At 32.6% G+C, this 17,004-nt stretch overlaps 1 pseudogene; it reads left to right on the top strand.

The window, feature by feature from the left end:
- The first annotated feature begins 558 nt into the window (after positions 1-558).
- Positions 559-2,812, top strand: LOC102025547 (annotated as a pseudogene).
- Positions 2,813-17,004: the final 14,192 nt, after the last annotated feature.

The following is a 17,004-nucleotide window of genomic DNA, read 5'->3' on the forward strand; positions in this document are numbered from 1 at the left end:
AATTTTCCCCATGCTAAAACCATAAAAAAACACACCAATAAATCAAATAGAATACTTTTGCTCATTATATTTGGGAACTTAAATATGCTCATTTATATTTCAACTTCCAAAAGAAACAAAGGAAACAGGCAGAACTATAAGTTGTAATCCCTTGCATATATAAGTAAAATACTTACAAATAATAGGGTGTATATGATAATGATTCAACTATATACGTTTGTAGAATAACTGGCATGTGTATATGTATTTACTTATACAGATACTAACTTGTGTATTATATGCATATTCAATGCATAACAATGCCCATAAATATGTAATGATACTTATATGAAAATGGCTGAATGTGTTTCAGCAAACTGAGCTCCACTGAAGCATGAGGAATACATTTGCAAAATGTTAATATGATCATTGCCCTCTGCATTCCTCCATGCTTAATCCTAAGGGCCAAATACAAGCTATAGAAAAAAAAATGGTTCGTTTACCTTTCAATTCTGAGGAAAAGATAAATGAAGGCAATATTTACTTATCTACTTACTCTCAGTGATGTCAACATAGAAGATGGAGATTAAAGAGAATGGAAAGAAATTTGGTAAGATCAAAGATAGCTTAACCCAAAAGATAGTGGAACTATCAATAAACTGATCAATGTGGCTATGGAAGAGACAAATAAATATTGGAATATTTGACCAAAATGGTTCAAAATATAAATGATAAATTGGATTAATAGATTCCATTAAAAGGTGCCAAACAGAAATCTGGGACATAAAGAATGCCTCTGGAAAAGGGAAAGAAACTGCTCAAAAGGAAAGAAAAACTGGAATGGGGGAAGAAAAAATATGTACATATATACACAACAAACCTAAAATAATTATACTACTAATTTCTACTTGTTCATTGAAAAGAATGGTTTGTGATTAAATTGCTTGATCAATTTTGCATGCCTGTATCTTTTAATCTGAGCAGATATTTTGAAGGTAACAATATGCAATATAATACCCATTATTAATTTCCTTTTATCTTGTTTTAAAATTCTGTATCCTTGTTTTTATTTTTTTCTTTTTAAAATAAAAAATTTAAAACAGAAACTCTTATTACAGTGAAGTTATTGTTTCATATATTAATTACCTTTTCTCATCTTGGACCACCTTTCTGTTGGGTTGGTGGGATCTTTTAATGTATCTGGATATTTTTTCCAATTAAAATTTTTATCTCAAAATAAAAAATTTAAAAAAAATTCATCCAACAGTTACTAGACAATTCTAAGAAAACAAGGCTACAGTTACTTAGAGTTAGAGATAATAGAGGATAACACATATGGGATAAAAATATCTGTTCACAGAAACCATAGCACAAAACTTTCCAAGTATAGGGAAAAAAATCTCAAAACACTGGTAAGTAAGGCTTGCATTATGCCAAATAACTAAGATGAAAAAAGAAACTCTCCAGGAAATTTCATAGTCAAAATCCCAGAAGTGCAACACAAAGAAATAACCTTAAAAGCTGTCAGAGCAAAGCAAAAATCAAAAGCATCAACAATAAAGAAACACTTATTAGGATGACAGTAGACTTTTTAACACACACTTTATAAAGGCCAGGACCATTTACAATGAGGTGTTTCAAGCCCTAAAAAAAACCAGCTTTCTAAGAAATACATGAACACCAAACAGGTACTTCAAAAATACTCAACAATATCCTAAACAGAGATAATAAAGTCAAGAAAGCCAAAAAGTTGGATGGAATATATACATCAGGCAAGGTAAGTAAGTAGAAAAACAGTGCGTGGGCACTGAGGGGAGGAGTCAACAACAGATAAAGAGTGCAGTGACAGGAACATATGAATCAATACCAGTCAGTAGTAACTCTCAACGTAAATGATCTTGATTTCCCCAAATAAAAGATACAGATAGGCAGAATATAAAACCCAATAGCCTGCTGCATTTAAAAGACTCATCTAATCCAAAATGAAATTCACAGACAAATAACCAAAGCATGGGGCCCCTTTACCAATCCTTCCCCCCCTGAACCCTGCTGCTCACCCTGGCCCATCCTAGGCACCGAGGCTGCCCTAGCTCCAAGCCTCCACTGCCAGTGTGGCCTCCTCATTACCACCACCACTGGAGGCATCCTGATCAGGATTCCTCCTAGGAGTGGCAATAAAGGCATAGGGAGCCTTGGATCCTCATAGAATAGTTCCACAACACAAACTCTGCCAGTTATTAGCCTGTTTTCTTCACATACCCAGCTACCATCCTTCTGTAAGCTTGGCCACTGGTGGACAGGGGTGTTATTTGTGGAACTTCTGTATCAGGTTACACTTGGTGCCCCACATCATGGTGGTCTTCACTTATTAGAACCACTACCTCAATTGCACCTCCTCATGGCTTGGCTCCCACCTGTTCTGCTGCCTCAACTTCAGCCTCAACATCCTATAGAATATTGTACTGCTGGTGCTCACCTGTGTCTCCACCTCTGAGGACTTCACCATCCGTGAAAATGCTTTTGCTGTGTTTATTGTGGTATCACTCTATCAGACGCTCCTCACTTGCATCCTCGGGCAGCTGACCAAAGAGCACACAATAAGTCAATAGGAGCACATGTCCTACCTGTGGAAACAATGGCTCTTCATCATCTTCTCAGCTCTGGCTATCTGCTCTTGGCCCTACTTGTACTGTAGCCTGGAGTTTACACCATCTTTGCCATCCTGCAGTGTGCCATTGTTGTAACCAACATAGTTTTCCACATGACAGCCTGGTGGAACTTTGGGAGCAAAGAGCTGCTCATAACATCTCAGCCTAAAGAAAAGCCCTTTTGAAGCTGGAGGAGGGAAAAGGGCAGAAGGATATAGGACAAAGCTAACCTGAGAAGTGCACTCATTGCTTTCCAGATCACTCACCTGCCTAACACACCTAACAATCTACTGTGCACATTCAGGTCTGTGGTTGTAGTTCTTTCCGAGTTTGCTCAGGTATTAATTATGTCTTTACTTCTTTTAACTGATGTGCTTCCTAGAGTATGTACCCTTCCCTAGCTGAAGCTCAGTGTATCCAAATGTAGGATGCAAGCAGGTGTGCTGTATGACTTCTAACGCTCTGTCAGTGTGGGTCGCATGCCATCTGATGGAGATCGTGTTCTGTACCTGAAGGATGATGTATCTGAGGAAAAACACCATCCTGGCATGTATCCTTTCACTTCTGAAATCATTGGCTTACCAACGTTGGAGTGCAGGGGGGGATCAGAGACATAGTTCCCTGCCATAAAATGGGTTCCTTGGTGTCTCTCCATCTTTCCTAGTGCCCCAAACCCTGAGCTTTTAATTGTCCATTTTATTTCAAATGAAAATAAATATTTGTCTTTTAAACAAGAAAGAAAGAAAGAAATCAAAGGGTTAAAAACAATGTTCTATGCACCAGGACCCTGAAAGCAAGCAGAGATAGCAATTTCATTCTCATACAAAGTAAGCTTCAAAAACTGATTAGAAGAGACAAAGAAAGTCACTACATATAAGTTATAGGAACAGTTGAACAATAAGCAATAACAACTGTAAATATGTATGCGTTGAATATCAGTGCACATAACATCATAGAACAAAGACCAGCAGATATAAAGATCAAATGAACAACAACAGAAACATAGTAGGTGTCCTCAATATCTCACTTTTACAAATAGGTCAACTAAACAAAATTTAAAAAAGAAATATCCGAAATAAAGCACACTTTTCAACAAATGAGCTTAATAGATATTTACAGTGTTCTATCCAACTATAACAGAATACACATTCTTTTTGGGAACACCTGAAACTTTCTATAATATAGACCATGTACTATATAAAATCTGCTGAAATAATTGCAAAATAGTCAAAATCTTTCCACATATACTATCAAATAACAATACATGGAAACTACAAAAAATATAATAGAAACATAAATTTTACAAATATTTGGATATTAAATAACACATTCTTGAAACCCAGTGGGTCATGGAAGAAATCAAGGAAAAAATAAGACAGTTCCTGGAATTAAATTATAATGTGTTAAAAAGTACTAGAACTAGAAAATAAACAAAATGGACAAATCCTTAGTTGAACTTACAAAACAATGGAAGAAAAAACATTTAGATGCACTTAGAAATGACAAAAGTAAAATAACAATTGACACCCCCAAAATTCAGAAGATCATTAGTATCTACTACAAAAACTTTTACTCCAACAAATTGAAAAATATTGAAGAAAATGACAGATGTCTAGAAACATCTGAATTACCAAAACTGTGGAAACAAAAATTTTGAACAATCCAATAACAGACAATAAAATTCAGGCAGAAAAAATAAACCTTACCAACTAAGGAAAGCTACAAATCTTCAGAGAGGATGTAGTTCCAATTCTCCTTAAATGCATTAATGAAACTGAAAGGGAATGAGTACTTCCAAAGTCATACCTGGAAGTTAGTATTACCCTGATTCCAAACCCAGACAAGGACCCAACAAAAAAAGACAGGCCAATCTATTTAATAAATATGGATGCAAAATCTTCAATAAGAAACAGAGTACAATAAATCATCAGAAAGATCATGCATCATGACCAAGTAAGCTTCATCACAGGGATGCAAGGATGGTTCAACATATTCAAATCAATATATGTAATATTCCACATAAACAGAAGCAAGGATAAAATTAAAATTGTCATCTCAATACATGCAGAAAAAGCATTTGTCAATATCCAACATACATTCATGTAAAAACCTTGAAGAAAATAGGTAAGGACGGACCTTATCTCAGTCTAAGAAAAGCCTTTTGCCGTAAACCAATCATTAACATTATATTTAATTGGGGAAAGCTGAAAACTTTTCTAAAATCATCAACAAGACACTTATGTACTAACTTTACTACTCTTGTTCGGTATAGTACTAAAAATATTAGCTGGATAAATCAGGCAAGAGAAATAAAAGGGCTTTGTATAGGAAAGGAAGAGGTCAAGTAATTCTTTGCAGATGACATGTTCTTTTACATGGAAGATGAAAAATTTTTGATCAAAAGACTCCTAGAATTAATAACCAAATTCAGAAGGTTAGCAGGATACAAAATCAACAATCAAAACTCAATGGTGTCACTGTACATTACTAATGAACCCATAGAGAAAGAAATTAGGAAACAATACTATTAATAATTGCATCAAGAAAAATAAAATACCTGAAATTAACCAAAGAAATGAAAATCTCCAAAATGAAAACTACAGCACTCTCGAAAAGGAGATCAAAGAAGACATCTGAAAATGGAACGATGTCCCCTACACATCCCTTGTTCCTGAATAGGCAAAACCAATACTGTCAAAATGGCCATACTTTCAAGAAGTATACATCAATTTAACATAATCTCAATCAAAATACCAATGTGATTTCTCACAGAACTAGATAAAACAATACTAAGATTAAGATGGAACTAAAAGGGATCCAGAATGGCAAAAACAATCTTGGGCAACAAAAGCAGAGCAAGAGGCATCATCACAAGCTAAGATTTCATGTTATGTTCTAAAGCTAGAGTGATATAAACAGCATGGCTCTGGTCCAAAAACAAACATGTAGATCAGTGGAACAGAATAGAGGACATAGAAACCACTCTAGACACACTCAACAATCTGACTGGTTATGAAGGAGTCCAAAATTATGCTTGAAGCAAACTGGCCTCTTTAACAAATATTGCTGAGGAAACTGGCCATACACATGCAGAAGACTGAAGCTAGAACCACATCTTTTAAACTGAATGTAACTAAAATAAGAATGGAGCAAAGATCTAGCTATGAAATCAGAAATATTTAGTCTGTACATGATTAAAAATAGGGAAAAATATTGACATTGTAGGCATAGGCAAAGGCTTTCTGAGCAGAACCCCAATCACACACACAAAAATATGAGTCAACTAATTGTATTATATGAAATTTAAGAACTTTGGCAAAATATGGAAAACAACAGAGTGAAGAGAAAACCTACAGAACAGGAAAAATATTTGACAGCTACACTTCAGACAGAGGACTAATATCTAGAATTTATAAAGAACTCAAAAAACTTAGAGATCCCTCAATAAAAGACCCAATCAAAAAATGGGTTACTAAATACATACTTCTCAAAAGAAATATAAATCAACAGCAAAGACATGAAAAAATGTTTAACATCTATGACCATTAGAGAACTCTAAATTAAACACTGAGATTTCATCTTATCCCAGAAAAAATAGCTGTCATGAAGAAATCAAGTACCTAGAAACAAATGTTGATGGGTTTGGGGGGTAAAAAAATAATTCTTCTGCATTGTTGGTAGGAATGTAAGCTAGTACAACCACTATTGAAATCAGTAGGGTGATGCTTCAAAAAACTGAAAATAGAAATTCCATTCAACCCAACTATTCCCTTTCTAGGTACCTCTCTAAAAGAATTTAAGACATCGTGTTATGATGATACCTGCATACCCATGCTTATAGTAGCACAATTCATAATAGCTAAATTCTGGAAGTGGCCAATATGTGCATCAAAAAGTGAATGGATAAAGAAAATGTGGTATTTATACACAATAGAGCATGATGCTTCTATAAAGAAGGATAAATTTGAATCATTTGTTGGATAATGCATCCTTCTTTGATCTGTAATATTGTCGGACACATAGTTTAAATATTTCACATGTAAGAATTACAAAGCATAAATAAATCAAAAAACAAAATGGGAAAAAGACCAAGAGACATAGGGAAGAAAGGGATGAGGACTTAAAAATAATTAAAATGTTTTTTGTACACATACCAACTCTCCACCATGTGTAATCATTATATACCGCCAATAAATACTAATAAAATAATTTTAATAAACAAATTATGAATGAAAAAATTATATAGTCATCAAAATAAGCATGTTTTAAACTTCTTGTGAAAAGAAAAAATAAATTGTTTTCATTTGTAAGGAGATATTACTTCTAATTTCAAGTCACACATAACAACACTCATAATTTCAACTGACATAACTGGTTCAATATTGGGCACTCAGATAATATTTGTTACACAAGTTAGACTTGAGAGAATTAGCATCTTATTTAGTGTTACCTGTATCATCCTTCATGGTTTCCCTCAGGTAGGAGTGAATAGATACCAGAAGAATAAAAAGGAATCTGGGCAGGTAGCTTCAATAGATGCCTTCTACAAAAGTGTTGTCTGTTTCCTTCAGCATTAGTGATTACTGTAATGGCAGTAAGTTCACCTTTATTGAAAGGCAAAGACAGAATGACTATAACTGGTAGAATTCTCGGTATTCTGGGTCTACTTTTTATCCATTGCAATTTTTATCAATCTGTCACATTCACTAAACTACAAATCTCTTTGAGTAAAGTTCTGAATATTCATCTTCAGCCCACTAAATAAGTAAAAATTTAACACTGAATTCAAATAAAACATTTAAGACATATCAAAGTTTGTTATGATACTGTGTATACCAAAGCTATCATATTATTCCAAAAAGTAAGTTCCACATATTTTGTGAATAGTATTATTCAATTTTTTCTACTGTTATTGTAACAATAATCAATCATTACATTTGTGTTTTTAGTTTACTGATTTCCAAGTGCTTTTATCTACTTGATTTTTTTTTGAGCTCTTAGAAACTTCATGTGTTTTACAGGGTCATGGGTAATACACCTGCCTAAGGGGATATCATTATGTATCAAAAATGGTTCAAGGTTCATATCCTCTGGCTATGTTCTCATATTTATTCCCACTAAATGTGCTGGATTCTTCTACACTTTGTGTAGGATGTGGAAGTATAAGAGGCTAGAGCATTTAAAGTAGGATTTAAAGTAGGATCCAAAGCTCAGTGAAATATGCACATGAGGAAAGGCAGTTCAACAAAGCCAAATGCAATAAAGTGAATAGCATCAACAAGAGTGAAACCAGCAATGTAACAGCAATAAAATAAACAGAATTTTCAAGAATGGAAATGGGCTACATTGCAATTTTATTTATTTATTTTAGTGTAACAAAAGATAGTTTGTTTGAGAAAAAAATATGGAAAAGAAAAAAGATTAATAGCTACTGTGAGGTGGTAGGGGGCTTCAGAGCACAAAATCCCATACATTACAATTTTATTGAGCCCTGATATTTCCTAAGCATATGGCCTTGAAAGTTAACCTTAGAAGCCAAGTTTCAAATTCTTTCACAATCTGCTGCAGTGAAAGAATCTCACAATAGTCTGTTCTAAAAATCCCAAGCCACAGACAGAAAGATTAGGAAGAGAATAACAAATGCAATGCCAGAAACACAGCCTAGTTCAGAGTATGAACTGTTCAGTTGTCACTAACAATTTGTAAAATCCCATTGGAATTTACTTGTAATACAGGCAATATCCTTGTAAAAGCATTGTACTTGCATCACAAATTAAAATGTAAAAGGCAGTTTCTTGCTGTCTTGGACATTTTTCTTGGCAATTACTAAAATGTAAATAACCACTAAAAATTAAAGAAACAAACAATGTACAGGGCAAAATCCCAAGAATGATGATAGAAGTTTCATTAATTCTCTGCTAAGTGAAATAATCATTCAACTGGCAAATTTATAAAGAAAAACAAAAATTTAAAATCTCTAAATTTGTCCCTGAAGCATACAGAAACTTTATAAAATCTCAATAGGAACAGAGCTAGTGACATTTGAATTATGATCTGCTTCATGCAATGGTAACTCTATTACAAATGCTTTTTTCTGAGCAGGTATGGCCAAAAATACCATAATAGTTATTTTTTCTTGTGGTTCTACTCTATGATTATGTACTGATTGTGACAAGCACGCTGTTTTTAAGATAAGTCTCAAAGTATTTCTTCACACTGAGAGAAATGTTGCAAAACTATAATGTGGATCCAACAAATAAAACTAGTCTCAATAATTATGTAATTGATGATAAGAAATCTTTGTTTAGCTAATCTTTTATACCTTTTAACTGTTTTAAAAATTGTACAAAACAGCATCTAAATATTTTATTATTGGGTCTATAACTTTTAGAAATGTGTTTGACTATAGTAACAGAAAAGAATTAGGAATTAAATTTTATTAACTAAAAAAATGACTCTACATGGTATTTAGAGTCTACAAGAAGAAATAAATGGACAAAAAAAGGTAAATATTAATTTTAAATACATTTTACAGCTTTTTTACTCATTATCTTTAAAAGACATGATATTATACAAAATAATAGCTGTAGTTATGTGTACTCAGTGTATCAATAATGTGTATTGAGTATATCAAGCTGTAATATGTAAACAAAACTAGCACAAGATTTTTGAGAAGAGGAAGATAATGAAATTACATCTATATCTGAGGTTTTATATCTTACTGAAATTTAATTGATATATATCAGAAATATTAAGCTGTATAATATAAGCCATAGAAAAACTAATAAACTAATTTAAAAAGACATCTGAAAATTATTAAAGGAGTTCAAGTGGAACCCTAGAAAATATCATACTAAGAAAAAAGGGAGTATTGAAGGAGAATGAGTGAAACAAAATGGTCAAGATACATAGAAATAAAAAACATTTCTTTTTGTACAGTTTTATTTTGTTTTGCTTGTTTCATTTTTCCTTCTACTCTGTGTGACTCTATTTTCTTATTTTTCTTTCCTTCTTCTTCTATGTTTTTGCTACTTTCACCTAATTCTATTAACTTTCTTTTATACTTTAATTGCATTTTTATCTCGCTTTCTTCCTTTTTCTCTTCCTTTAGTTTCTTTTTCAAGTTTCATTTTTTTCTTTTTTTTTCCTTTCTGTATCCCTTCCACTTTTATTACTATTTCTAATAGCTTTAATAATTTTTAGCTACTCAGTTGCATCTATGTTCTTATAGCTGAATTTCTTTGGTATTAGTGGGATCATTAATGCTTAGTAGATACTTATGGTATATTAATACTTGGTTTATCTTTGTGTATATATGATTATTACAGGTTTCATTCTTTTGTTAAGGAGGGTTGAGTTGTGACTTTTATTGGTTCTTATGATATATCAATATGACGTTTGTCTTTGACTTTATTATTGCTGATTTCTTTGCCATCATCAATGGTGGTGTAGATGCTATTTTTAATTGTTTTATTCTCTGACAAATATCCGATTTGTCTTCATCTCATAAACATTAATGCGATTTATTTTCTGCTCTCTGTGTGGTGCTGGGGATGCAGTCACCAGATAAGGTTGAACACTAAGAACACCCTCAAATATTATGCTGCCCAAATTGAAGAATTATAGGAACACCAAAATACACAAACACAAGTACACATCGCAGGGAGGCAGATTCTAACTAAAGAGGTCACCACAGCAGTGACGGAGTTCTCTAACCTAACTGATCATAAACTTGCAACACAGCAACAATAGAAATGCACAAAATCAAGGTAATGAGATGCCTCCAGAACCCTTGATATCCAGAAGCTGATTTTATAGATGCTCAAGAAGAGGAAGTAACAGGCAAAAAATTTTAAAACTCAGTGGATAAAATGTTTGAAAAGTTCAACCAAGAAACACATAAGCAAATCTGAAGGATATTTAGCACGCTTAAAAGGCATTTTGTCAAACAGATAAAGAGTTTTACTAATAAAATATTCAATAAGATTAAAGAAGAAACAAACAATAAACTATGTTAAACATGACCATACAAAACATGGAAGACCAGTTTGTAAGAAAGTAGAAATTATCAAAAGAAAACTGACAGAATGCAAGATACGAAAAATTCAGCAGAAACCACTGATAGCAGATTTGACCAATGTGAGGGCAAAGTGTCAAAACTTGAAAACAAGTTGGATGTATTAGGTCATAAAGTCAATGTTATTCTAAAAATAACACAACACGATGCAAGCTAGAGCCAAGGGCAGCCTGCTGAGTAAAAAAACAAAAACAACAACAAAATAAAAATAAAACAAAAAAACAAACAAACAAATAAACAAAACCCACCCAACCTCAAAATTAGAATATGACTTAAAACATGTAAAAATTTTAGTTACTAGAATTATAGTGAAACACTTCACAAATCTAGGAAAAGAATTCTATATTAAAGTGTAAGAGGCATAGAGAACTCCAGACGACTATGACCAAAAAAAGAACCTCTCCATTACCTGTAATAATCAAAATCCTAATAATTCAACAAAAGCAGAGAATATCAAAAGTTGTCAGAGAAAAACAGTAAATAATGTATAAAAGAATCCTATCATAATAATGGTAGATTTCTCAGCACAAACCTTAAGGGCCAGGAAAATTTGGAGTGACAGTTTTCAAGCCATAAGGGAAAACAGTTAACAACACAGACTACTAGCATAAAAAGAGAGACACCAGTGTAATCACCATGGAGGATTTCATACCTTACCATCACAAATAAAAATAAATATCAAAGTAATACTACATTTTTCAATAAATGGGCATAACACATATTTATAGTGTTTCTTCCAACAACAAAATATACATTTTTGTCAGCAGCAAAAATAACTCTTTCCAAAAAAGGTCATATCTAAAGCCATAAATCATGCTTAAATAAATACAAATGAATAGAAATAATTTGCTGAATATTATTGAATCACAGCAGAATGAAACTGGAAATCAAGGCAAAAGAAACCACTGAAAATACACAAACACATTTAGATTAAATCTGTTGCTATTAGTTCATTGAAAAGAAAGTTTTATGCCTATAGTGTTTGATCAACTTTTCATGCCTATATTTTGTAATATGAGCAACTACTTTGAAGATAACAATCTGCAATGTACTAACCATTGTTACTTTCCCACAATCTTATTTTGAAATTGTATACCATTGTTTTTATTGTTCTATTTTCTTTTCAAAAATAATAATACATTATTGAGTAATCAATGGATAACAGAAAATAATCAGGGATGAGGTTAAAATTTCACAGATTCAAATAACAATAGAAGTACAAAACCAAACATGTAGGGCACAATGAGAGCAGCCCTAAGAGGGAAGTTTATATCTATGAATGCAATAAACTAAAAGAATTGAGTTATAACACATAAATAACTTAATGGTGCATCTCAAGGTCCTAGAAAAACATAAGAACAATCCAAATCCAAAACTAGTAGAAGAGGTTAACTTGACAAATTATTTACTTTGTTATTGTTGAGTGGAGCTAAAGTCACGTTTATCTCTTTTAAGCTAGAAAGAGAAATGAGAAATTTAGGATTTCCTGAACTATTTTGGTCTTGATGCTATTTTTATTAGTATTTGTCTTCATTGTTCCCTTGTATTCCCTAGTCTGCCATACATTTTATCATTAAATCATATCTTATTCTAAAAGAAAGTAGTAGAAGGAAATAAATTATGAAGATCAGAGCAAAACTTAATGAAATTTATAGTAGAAAACTAAACTAAGTACCCATTGAACCAAAGAATTGTTTCTTAGGAAGGATAAACAAGATTGATAAACCCTTAGAGAAACTTGCTAAAAGGAGAAAACTCATATAAATGCAAAACGGAAATTAAGAAGGCTGCAATCACAAATGACATTGCCAAAATCCAGAAGAAAATAAGAAACTATTTTTAAAAAAACTTTTTCAAAAAAAAAAAAACTTATACTTCATTATGTTGAAGCACGGAGGAAAATTGTAGAAATTCTTAGACACTAGAATTACCAAAATTGAAACAAGATATTTAAAAATCATAGATAGATTAATAAGAGGTGATGATATGTAGACAGTAGCAAAAGTCCAGCCAACTAATAAAAGTCCAGAATATGATGCATTTGCTGAAGAATTCTATCAGAACTTCTGGAAAAAGATACCAATACTAATACTCCTCAAACTCTTCTATGAAATTGAAAGGGAAGCAACATTCTCATACTCATTCCTAAAAGCTAACTTTACCCTGGTATCAAAAGCAGTCCAGGATTTAAGATTAAAAAACTTCAGGTCAATTTTCTTAATAAACATAGATGCAAAATCTCCAACACAACACTGGCAAACAGAATGAAGCAAATTGTTGAAGAGATCATAGCTGGGCAGGGTGGCACATTCCTGTAATCCCAGCACTCAGGAAACTGAGGCAGGAGGATAGCCACAAGTTTGAAACCAGCTTGGGCTACATAGTGAACACAAGCCCAGCCTGAACTACACAGTGAGGTTCTGTCTCAAAAGAAGAAAAATCATAGATCATGACCAAGTTGACCTTATCCCTAGGATTCAAGGATAACTTAACATATGTCAATGAATATATATGTAACTTATCTCATGAACAAAAATAAGGACAAAAATCACATTATTATGTCATAGATATAAGCCTCTGACAAAATCAAAAATCCATTAATTGATTAAAAAATGAAAGTAGATATAAAAAGATCTATCTCAACTTGACAAACTCATTGCTAGCCTCATAACAAATTGGGTAAAATTTGAAATCTTGTCCTCTAAAATCAGAAACAAGACAAGGATGTCCACTCTCATCACTCCTTTTCAATGTGATACTTAACAGTTTAGCCAGAACAATTAGGTAAGACAAAGCAGTAAAATAAAGATGCATAGGAAGAAAGAAATCAAGCTATCCTTATTAGCAGATGACATGATCCTTCGTATGAAAGACCCCAAATGCTTCACCAAAAGCTCTAATAACTAATAAGTTAATTCAGTCCAATGGAGAAATTAACAAAATCAATGTGTCCCTGTAAACCAACGAAAAAGAACTATGAAGAAACAAATCAATAAAACAATCCCTTTCATAATAGCTTCAAAAAATTTTAAAGTAACCATAGACATTAAAGACCTTTATAACAAAAATTATAGTCCTCTAAAAAATGAGACATTGAAGCGGACATCACAAAATGGAAAGACACTTCTTGTTCCTGGATAAGTATAACTAATATTATTAAATGACTGCATTACCAAAAATGATATATATAGATTTAGTTCAATCTCAGTCAAAGTAGTACCACCAGCATGTATGGTTATATAAAATTTAAAACCTTATGCAGAGCAAAGGAAACAACCAGCAGTAGAGAGACACTCTACAGAATAGGAAAATATTTTGCAAAGTTCTCTTCAGACAATGACTATATGTGGTACTTAAAATTTTAGACTCCCAAAATAAGACTTAATCAAAAAATGAGCAATTGAAAGAAATAGAAATTTCTAGTCTAGGGCCATACTAACCTAAATGCACCCACTCTTGTTTGAAATGAATAGATGCTTCTTAAAAGAAGTACAAAATGTCCATAAATACATAAAAATGTGTTTGGCATCTTTGGCTAGTAGAGAAATGCAAATAAAAATAAAATTAACCTTCCATTTTACTCCAGATAAAGTGGCTATCACCACATGGTGAGGTCATGGTGGGGAGAGGAGCCCTTCTACAATGTTGGTGAAAATGTGAATGAGGGTAACTACTACAGAAATCACTGTGGAGATTCCTCAGGAAACCAAAAATAGAGATTCCACTTACCCCAGCTATCCATCATCTGAATATCTCTCCAAAAGAGTTAAAGAATTCCTACATGCATACCCATGTGTTCATAGCAACACAAATCATAATAACTAATTTCTGAAAGTGACCTACACACTAATAAACAGATGAATGGATAAAGAAAATGTAGTATACTTACACAATGGTAGAGAAACCTAAATTTGAGTTGTTCGTAGGAAAATGCTTGCAACTTGAGACCATAATTCTTGGTGAGATAAATCAAGCATAGAAGGTTAAATATGGCATGGTTTCTCTTATATGAGAGACCAGAAGTATAAATAATTTAGGAGTGAAACAAAAGTAGATGATAGGAAACAGGGAGATAGATTTTTTTTTGGAGATGGAAAGGAGATTTGAGTATGGGGAAAGATGGAAGGGAGGGGACAGGAAAACAAAATAAATCAATCAAGATGTGACAATTGTATGCCTAATTCCCATGATGAATGTATTTATTATTTATTGTAAACATATCCTAATAAAAACTTTAAGATAAAAACAGACATAATTTGAACAGTATCACTAGTAATATTATGCATGGATTAAACAACTCAACTGAAAGGCAGAGATTGTCAGGCTGAATTTGAAAACAGTACTGACCTATATACTATGTGTTTAAAGAAGAAAGTGTTAGAATCAAAGATACAGTACAAATAGTTTGAAAGGAAAAGAATGGAAAGAGACATGCTATGCATATAGCCTCTATTAGAGAGTTGGAATAGATATGCTAATATCAAACAAAATAGAGTTTAGGACAAAAATTGTTACTATAAAGAGAGACATTTTTAATGATGAAAGTGTCATCCTTCTTGAAATATACAAGAATACATATAAGTATATGTATACTGGCAGCCAATACTACATCAAACAAAACTGGCATAACATATAGGAGAAATGGGCAATTTAACAATAATAGTTAGGGACTTCTACAAAAAAAGTACAAATTTTAATCAGTGAAAAAGTATATTCAAGGATATTGTAGGTGAACAATTCTATTTGGTATCTGCTATTTTTACAAGCCTAACATTTCCTCTTTCTTATAGAAACTAAAGTGTGAAAATTCCACAGTGATAAGACTTATAGTAAACATACCATAGAGCCCAGCACCTCATCCTAACCTTGCTTTTGAGAGGCAAGATTTATGGTTGGCTATACTCAAAGAACAGATTTAATTTGTAATGTTGGATAATTAGCTCAGTATCTAATAATTATACAATAAACCTAACACTTGCATGAACCTTAGAGAACAATGAACTTCAACACTGAATGGAAACAGTTTTGTACACTTATAATCTTTTTTCACACAGAATGCTTATCTTTTGAAAAAACTCACAGGAATCCAAATTAAGAACCACTGATAGAGTTTTACCTCTAGTAACATACTTCTTACTGAAATGTATTATACCTGGTAATCATAAGTGTTGTGCCTTATATTAAAATACATTGACTTAACATTATATAATGAAATCCTAAAATTTTCAATTCTACATAAATTGCATTTGAGATGAATTATGCTGTAATATTTCATAGAGTATTCAAAAATATCTTGCAATAACATTTTCACTCTCTTTCCATTTGTAATAAATTGTTTAAAATTTTCCAAGTGCTTCCTATTTAAATATTTTGAGTCCAAAGGATAGGAATTAAATGATACCAACCCTGCATAATTCTGTCAGTTTCCTCTCCCTGGCACACAGTGTTCATGTTGGCTGACAACCAGCTACCATGTATACCTGAGATAAATACTTCCCTGACCAGTAAAGCCAGAACTCTTTCTTATCTGAACCCAAAAAACTTAAAGTGGGTGCTTTCTGTTGGCAATTAATCATCTTCTGCTTTACCTTGTGATGTATTTCCTAGCAACCGGCTTAATTCTAGCTCAGTGAAAACAATTTCAGGAATGCATCGCTATTTTTGTTGCACTAGTACTTCACTAAAAGCAAAACATCAACAAATAAGAAATACCTGGAGAAGGGGGTTTTTATTTAACAATACATTGATTTTGTCTTTTAAAAATTTACTTTTTATGAGATGAAATTTCTATTTAGTAAATGAGGCTTGGGCCCTTCACATTTAGAAAAAGCTGCTCTCTAAAAGAGAAATTACACTGAAGATAAACTTGAAGAACGTATTATTACATAAAAGATAACGATACATTTTTATTATCAAAAGTGACTGAACTATAAACACGTTTCAAAGAATATGCTCTGTCCTCAGCATCCCCAACTTTGGTTTTTTGTTTTGTTTTTGAGATTGGTTTCAATCTTTACTAAAAAAGCACCCTGAGTTTAGGATTGGAATATGGTTTCAGGTCTTTGCTGGAACATTTGTCACATCTTGTATGATTCATTTTGTGTTGTTATAGCAAAACCCCTAAGACTGGAATAGTTTATAAAGACAAGAGGATTATTTAGCGCACAGCCCTGGAAATCCACTGAAGGTAGCATCTCCCTGCTGTGCTGAAGGTTGCATGGAGGATGGTGTCATAAGGGCAGGGTGAGTGGAGAAAGGATTACATAAGGATGCAGGTGCAAGAGAGACGAAGGGGAGGTG

The sequence above is a fragment of the Chinchilla lanigera genome, unplaced genomic scaffold (genome assembly GCF_000276665.1).
Source record: "Chinchilla lanigera isolate Chin_1 unplaced genomic scaffold, ChiLan1.0 scaffold00056, whole genome shotgun sequence".
Lineage (NCBI taxonomy): Eukaryota > Metazoa > Chordata > Mammalia > Rodentia > Chinchillidae > Chinchilla > Chinchilla lanigera.